Source organism: Cryptomeria japonica, chromosome 9 (assembly GCF_030272615.1).
Source record: "Cryptomeria japonica chromosome 9, Sugi_1.0, whole genome shotgun sequence".
NCBI lineage: Eukaryota > Viridiplantae > Streptophyta > Pinopsida > Cupressales > Cupressaceae > Cryptomeria > Cryptomeria japonica.
Window position 1 is genome coordinate 44761834 of NC_081413.1, and position 8171 is coordinate 44770004.

The 8171-nt window shown below is 36.2% G+C and overlaps 1 protein-coding gene across 2 annotated transcripts in view; it reads left to right on the forward strand.

Annotated features, from left to right (window-relative positions):
- LOC131043928 (endoribonuclease Dicer homolog 4) overlaps positions 1-7028 on the forward strand; it is a 290003-nt gene extending 282975 nt beyond the window's left edge. For both annotated transcript variants that reach the window (XM_057977166.2, XM_057977167.2), the window contains one exon: positions 6601-7028. The gene's annotated coding sequence lies outside the window, so the exon portion shown is untranslated. The remainder of the gene's footprint in view (positions 1-6600) is intronic.
- The last annotated feature ends 1143 nt before the right edge of the window (positions 7029-8171 follow it).

The following is an 8171-nucleotide window of genomic DNA, read 5'->3' on the forward strand; positions in this document are numbered from 1 at the left end:
AGAATTCCTCATAATCTAGCTGACAGAGAGCAGATTAAGTTCCATTCCAGGAACATAGTACACATTCAAAAAAAGGAGAGTCCTACCACCAGATTGTATCTGAACAGTGCCTCTGCCAACAACTGTATACTCCTCACCTCCGCCAAATACAACGGAATCACTGAAAGGTGAGAAGTCTGTAAACCAGTCACGCCGATGAGAAAAGTGACGTGATGCACCAGAGTCGATGTACCAAGCAGAAGACCTGGCATGATCTGAAGACCTCTTAGCCATAAAGGCATAAAAGGCAGACTCCTTCTGCTCGGAATGTTCAGCAACATGCGCCTTCTGGTGTGACCCTCCCTGCTTCTTTTGTTCAAAAGCGAGCCTCTGACGGCAATCTTTCTTCATATGGCCGTACTTGTGACAGTAATTGCACTGCACATTCTTCTTCTTAGCTCCATCCTGTGTCTGAGAAGAGCCTTTCTGCTGAGAAGACTGAGAGGACTGAAATTTGCCTTTATCCTTATGAAAGGATTGGGCTGTGAAAGCATTTTCCGAGGAGGCTGATGTAGTACCACTACCAAACTGTTGTTTCCAATGATCCTGCTGTAGAAGTTTGGTGCACAATTCTGAAAACTTCAGATCAACATTAGTGGAAGTAATATTGAGGGTCTCAATGAAGTGTTCATACGATTTCGGAAGACTTTTCAGAGTGATTACTACCATGTCTTCTTCCTCCATAGTCCGACCAATAGCTTCGAGCTGATCTCGAATGTCCTTAATCCTCGTGAGGTGTTCCTGTAAGGACATACGTTCATCCATCATAATGGAGAACAGCTGATTCTTTAGAAAGAATGCTCGACTCTTGTCGGATGTCTCATGCAATTCCTTCAGATGCTTCCAGATGTCGGAAGCTGTCTTGCCGGAAGGAATCTGCGGTAACTGATCATCAGTCACTGAGAGTTTGAGAAGCATAATTGCCTCCTGATTGCGTTCATCAAACTTATCTTGATCTGCACTAGGTGTACCAGGACTGAGCTCTTTTCCCAAAACAAGCTGGTCAAGACACCTATATTCAAAAATGGTCAACATATGCTGTTTCCAGATGTTGTAATTGTGGCCATTAAAGCGTTGACTGCCTTCTAACATCAGATTGGTGAGAGATGCCATTTGCATGTTTCCCAATGTACTGAAAGATGAGAGAAAACCCAGAGGGAATCTGAAAACCAAATTCAAATTTGTTGGCTCGAAAATCGAGGCACGGAAAACGATGCACCCAGAAAAATCGGGCAACTACCCAGATTAGGTTTCGAAAAACCCACCAAGAATCTGCAAGAAAAATTTATTTTCGATGAAAACTGGAAGTTAAACACCTTAATCGAAAAAACAGAGGGTCATGGAAGCCATGATTTGCTCAGAAAAAAATTGTGTCGCCGAAGGTGCAGATTGCGTCGCGTTTGCAGATCGTGTCGCATCGCCGAGGGTGCAGGTTGCGACGCGTTTGCAGGTCGTGTCGCGTCGCCGAGGGTGCAGGTTGCGACATCGAGGGTTGCAGGTCGCGACGCCGAGGGTGCAGGTCGCGGACACACGGAGGTCGCAGACACACGAAGGTGGTGGACAGACGGAGCACTGGTCACGACGACTCTGCAGGTCGCGCACCACCACGAACACCGCCGAACACAGGTCGCGACGACTCTGCAGGTCACGCACCAACCACGAACGCCGCCGAACACAGGTCGCAAAAAAACGTGACTGTACAAACCCGCGAGGTAGTCACAGGAGCTAGGAAACTGAAAAACCCTAGATGGATTTTTCAAAACCAGAAATAATTTCGAAAATTTCCACTAATTGGAGATTAGAATTAAAAAAATTTCGAAAAAATTTCTCCTATAGCTCTGATGCCATAAAACAAATGCAGAAGCATATGGATTTCAAAGAATTGATACATTAACAGAATGAGCAAGGCGCTCATAAATAATACAAGAATATTTACAAGAATAGCAAGTTTCTAATAAGAAACTGCTGAGAAGATCGTAGACGATCTAACTAAAATAGAATATACACTATTGAGCATTAATACTAAAATTAACATTATTTTAATATTCTATTAATGGCAAACACGAATGTCCATTTGAGGACAAAGCATGCCAGGTTGTCTCTTTCCTTACCATTAGTTTTTAAGGTTATCAGATTGATTATGGAAGTTTAGGAAAAACAACTCGTGTGTGGATAAATCATGGACCCAATGAATTGCCTAAGTTGTTAATATTGCATGATCTTTTCGTTGAATATGAAGGTTGCATAGTGAAAGGACATTTCTCTAAATTCAAAGACAAATTTGCAAAACTTCGAACCATGACCAATGCCTTGTTACCGTTGAATATTTTGAGAAATCATGTAAGGTCTTGTATATATTTAGGTCCTTTGAGTCTTGTTTGCTCTAGGTGTTTTGTACATAGCTTAGTTTGTTTTTCAGCTCTAGAGTAGGTTTCCGTTCCATCTATTTTAGTTTAGTTTTTCTTTGCTTAGCCTAGTTGTGGATATGCCTTGGGTCAACTGGCTCGAGTGGTTTTAGTTTGTTTTCTTTTTTATATTTTGCGTTAGTGTTATTTGTTGCTTAGTTTTAGTTTCCTTTGTGGGAGCTTTGTTTGTGAGAAGGGTATTATGTTTTTGGCGTAAACTGTCGGTCCCGGTTCGGATTTGGGTTCGCAAATTCTTTCAAATTTTTTTGAGGGTGGGTTTGGGTTCGCTTTGGGTTTGTCCATACAAAAACATATAAAATTAAAAGATAAAAAATATATACATATATGCAGCAGCAAATAAATTCATAATTCAGCATTGTCAAGTGTCAACTATGCTAATAGAGTTGGAGGGTCTTTTTGGCCTCTTTAGTGGTCTATTTTAGGGTTGGAGGGTCGAGTTGACCAAAATAGGCAATAAAAAAACTTGTTAAAAAAATTTAAAAAACATGTTTAGCGCCCAAATTCGTCCTGGGTTCTGCTACTGAATTTGAAATTCGCTGCAAATTCCCCAAAATTCTCCTTAGTTCCTTTTTAGCAAACCCACAAGGCAAATTCAGGACCTTGGAAGAATTTGCAGCAAATTTGTAAAGGACCAGAATTCCAGCAGAACTGAATTGGGACCCTGAGAATTTTTGGAAGAATCTGGCAACTTAGTTTTTGGCATACATCGGCATGATTTTGATTTTATGTCCACTTCATTTCTTGGGTAAATATTTATGAAGTTTTTTAGAATTTGAGGTTATTCTCTCCAGCTTTATCATTTGGTGAGGATTTGTCCTTGACTCTGAAGGGAATCATCTATTGTGTCTTGATACTAAAATCTCATGATTACTATATCTTTTACACATAATCAATTGCTCTAAGATATTGCAATTTCTTAGGAGAAATCGTGGCTAGTGAAAAATCTTAAATCCCTACTTTAGCGCCATTGTAATTCTCAAACCCATTATGAGCTTCACGGCTTATGGGCCAAATTGCAAAAAATATGTGAGAAAAGCAGTTTCAACAAAAAAAGAAAAGAAGAAAAAAGAAGAAAGAAATGAAATGAAAAGAGAAATATCAAAATATTTGGCTTTGGGAAGATGTGAATATTTTCATCAGGGCTATGGACGCTTGGCTGGCAATGGAACAATGTTCGTGGGAATTACAACGATAACCTCGTTGGGGCTATGGACGCCTGATTGGTAGTGAGGCAATATCCAAGTTTCTTTTGACGTAAGACTACTCACATAGCTTGTCATGATGGATTCTAGAGATTTCAATGGTCTTTGAGATGGAATGAACGCATTTGCACACACTTGGGTAATCAAAGATGAAGTGCCTTGGTCCAATTTGTGGTTTTTCTTCGCTCGACTATATGTCCTAGTCGGTTGATAGGTTGGAAATAATTATCCGAAGATTCTGGGTACGGAATGGATTTGTATCTTTGAAATGTTCAAGAACAGTTTTTTGAATTGGCACTAATGTTGTGTTGTAAACACACCCCCCTTTTTTGCTCGTTAGCTTAGTTGTTTTGCTTAGTTTTTCTTAAGCTTTGCAATAATTTTGGTCTCTTAACTTCCTAGCCATTTGAAAGGTTGTAAACCCTTGTTAATCTAGAGAAATGCAATGATCAATTCATGAAATGGATAGGAGTTCATGGTAGGGAGTGAATTGCATAATATCCTTTTCAAATGGTCAAGATTCAATGAAAATGTCTAAATGTTGCTCAATAGCACCTATCTCGTGGACTAGGAATTCAATGATAAAATGCAAAATCATGAGGAAACTTCGCTTGATCAAGAAATGTTGTCAAAAAGTTGGCAAGAAAGTGAAATGTGTATTAGAAGAGAAAAATGATGGAGAATTCCAAGCTTGAGAAGGAAATGACAAGGAAAATCCAAGGTTTCAATTCCATAGCAAGGAGGATTCCTCGTAAGGTCTTATTTACAAGATAGGAAAATAAGGTAGATTCAAATCCCTTGTGTAAAAGTAAGAAAGTGAAGAATGAAGGAATAAAAGTGTGAAAGTGATGTAGAATGAAAGGGAAGTTTGAAATTTGCAATAAGTTTCAAAATTGATTTAACAAAAGTGTGCAAAGCAACGTGCAATTTCCACTTAGAATCGTGCAAAAGACAAGGTTCAAATTCTACTACAAATTGCAAGAATTATATGAAATTTCTCTTAAAATTGTTGATCTACATGCAAGTTCTGCTCAAAATTACAAAGGAGACGTTGTACATCAACTTTGCAGTTTCGCTCAACATTGCACATCAACTTTGCAATTTCCCCTAACATTGCACATCAGTTTTGCAATTTCGTTTGACATTGCATGTCAACCTTGCAATTTCAATTAACATTGTATTGCAACCTTGCAATCCCTCTTAAAATTGCATGTTCATCTTGCAACTCCTCCAAACTCTGCAAGGCTACCTTACAATCACACGTAGCAATGCATGAATATCTTGGAATTTTGCTTAGCATTGCATGTACCCCATATACCCACTCAAGGTGAATAAAGGCAAGGTCAGCTTGGAGAATGGAGCAAAACATGTGAAATGATCTAGAGTGTAAACTCCAAAATGTAAAGCAAAGAGAGGGCCGACTTGGATTGGAGTAAAAGGCAATGTGAAAATTTGAAAAAAAACAATGTTAATTATTGCATAGTGGACCCCCTTTGTCAAAAATCAAATCACTAGGTGGAGCGCCTATTAATGCAAGGTGGAGGGAAAGTCATTTTGCAATGCTATTCAAATCAGTTTGCAGCAGATAAGAAGCAGCAGTAAGTGCGATTTATGTATGCAAATCAGATTTTGAAGTAGAACAAATGAGGAAAGTAATTGTATGATTGAGAATTAAGACAATAAGGACTCAACATTGAAGGCTAGAGGTGGCAAATTGTGAAGGAGATGCAGGTTATTCATACCCAGATCTGAGCAAATTTCATCAAGAAACAAATTAAAAGTAGTTGAAAAGAATTGATTCTTGAAAGAAAAACCAGTAAATTTCATGCAGACCTGAGCAATTTCCTTACCCTTTTTGAACATTTTTCAAGAATTGGAGCATCATTTCCAGAAAATTTCCAAGTGCTATTTCCAGATTGCTAAAGAAAAATCAGGAGTTTAATTGTAATTATTCAATATATTATTTTGTAGACTGTAATGCATATAGGTAACAATCTGTAGACTTCTATTGTATTCCCACCTGCCATTTTAGGATTCATAATATTAGAACATTTGAGCATTTTCTTTGCCAACTTGTACTCTACTTCAAGAGATCTTCCTTTCTTATAGTACGGAAATAGGGAAAATCTGTGCTGCAAAGTCACAATCCCTGGTTCGTTGTCTCTTTCCACAGCTTTTCCTCAGTATCAAAAAAATGTTTTCTTTACATCTCCCTCTTCTGTTATCAGTGTCGGTATATTTGTTTAAGGATTAATCAAAAGAAATTTCGTTGACTTGTAATCTTGTAAAATTCTGTAGCACTATTAAAAAGACAAAAATACCGTTCTTTCCAATGCTCAACAACACACAGAATCAATTGAATAGCTAAGCAACCTTTGTTCACCATGCATGAAACACTCACAGAATCTTGAGAAAGGGCAATGAAAAAAGACTCTTTGGCTTACTCCTCAGAGTTTCTTCCCTATGCTTTTTGAGACACAGCACTCATAAATTTTTCAAGGTTACTATTTACATAAGTAATTTTATTTCATTCTATTCAAAGCATTATGTTCAGGTGTAAGTGATTTTGGTGCTCTAGATGCTTCTCTATATGCATTCTTGTTTTAGCCCATACACTTAGCAATATTGCTCAAGTTTTACCTTAAGATGCAATCTATAGCTACAAGGTTTCTTTGCTAAAAATTTACCTGTTTAGCGTATAGATGCTTTATAAAGAAAAAACCGTTAGAGCTTTAACATGGTCGTTTATTCTTTTCTTAAATGATACTATGACCTTGGCAAATATTGAAATATAAATATTTGTTTCTACATTAAGTGATCAATTTTATCTGCTCTTAGTTGACCAATTATGGAAGGATGTTTCAGCAATCGTTTCATTAATGTAGATTTATCTCAAATTTTAACCTCATTTCTTTTGTTCCTTACATGAACAGGTAGTCAAAAATCTTCATATAATTTTGGACGGTATAAAAGAGACCACTTGTGGCTTTCAAGAGAGCTAGAGGATTAGGAGGCAGAACATTATTGCGTCCACTAATTATTGTTGCATAATATTATGCTGATTTCATAATCATTAATCAAATCTTGATTAAGTGTTTTGTATCATTATCAGGACATGATTTTTATCATGATCAACGCTAAGCATTTGATGGCATTTGTTATGTAGGTAGTTATATTTTTTATTATCTTAAATGTGCACCTATAGGGCAAAGGTATGCTATAATTTTTTTATTCATAATTTGGAGGGAATAAACTTGAACTACAACCTTATTACACATGTTACCAGTTGTACTAATATGGTCACCCATTACCATTATGACAATTATTTGTACACAAGAAATATAGAATTTGTTTCACTTTATTTTAAGTTTTTTGAACCTTGATATTTAATAGCTGCATAAGAAATAATTATAAAATGATTGATTTAAATTTTGCCACATCATCATTCAACAAGTAATGCTTAAATGATCATCTCTTATTTGTGTCTGTTATTATTTTTTTAATAAAAAATATGCAGGTACATATTTCTAGGCCTTCTCCAAGCAACCCATCCCTAAAACTTTTAGGGACAGGGATGCCTCGGAAAATGTTCAAAACCAAACTAATAAAACAAAGGGTCAGGGGAGGACCACAACCCTTTCCAAAACTCTAGCCAACACACGATATACAATATATTATTTTGTAAAGTAGATCAAATCAACCTTAGTACTGAAAGTAGGTAAAGAGATCCTAGCACATTTGTTTGTTATTTATTGAACTTGATTATGCATACTATCAAAACTTATAACCTAAGTTATTGGGTACGTGGGTTTTGAGTGGTGCACCCGCACCGGATTCGCCCGGGGTTCGCTTGGGCACTTAGGGTATGCCTCAGTTCGAAATTCAACAAATATTAAATGGTGGCAAAAAAAACTGTTAAAATTTACGAACAAATTTGCGTAATAAGAACATGTTAATTTTGATCTCGTTGTTGACTCTTGAGAATAACGGCTAGGGCACAAAGGGTGATAGTTTTATCAACAGATACCGTTTTTCATCACCAATGCGGCCTTGCATTTCAACACACTGACACAATTCGGCAACTCCCACGAGGTGACCCAGCAACTTGGCATTTGTTTTCAGTTTTTTTTGTTTTGTTTTCTTTTATTTCTAAAAATTTAAAAATAAATTTTGAAATTTCAATTGATAATTTAAATATGTACAAAATTTTAAGTCTTAATATAAGTATTTTTTTAATTAAGTTTTTAACAATATATTAAATTATTCTGACAGTTTTGGGATATATTACTTTTATTTTTTAATTTGGCATCGATCAATGATGAAGTATCATTCAAATTTATTTAGTTTTATAATTATGTATATTTTTTTAATTTTTTGTATATATACATATATATAGCTACGTATCGAAACTAAACTAAAATGTTCAACTGAAATATTTTACTGAGCTTAACAAATTGATTCAAAATAATTGTATATTAAGATATTTCTGAAAAGAGTACTAAGA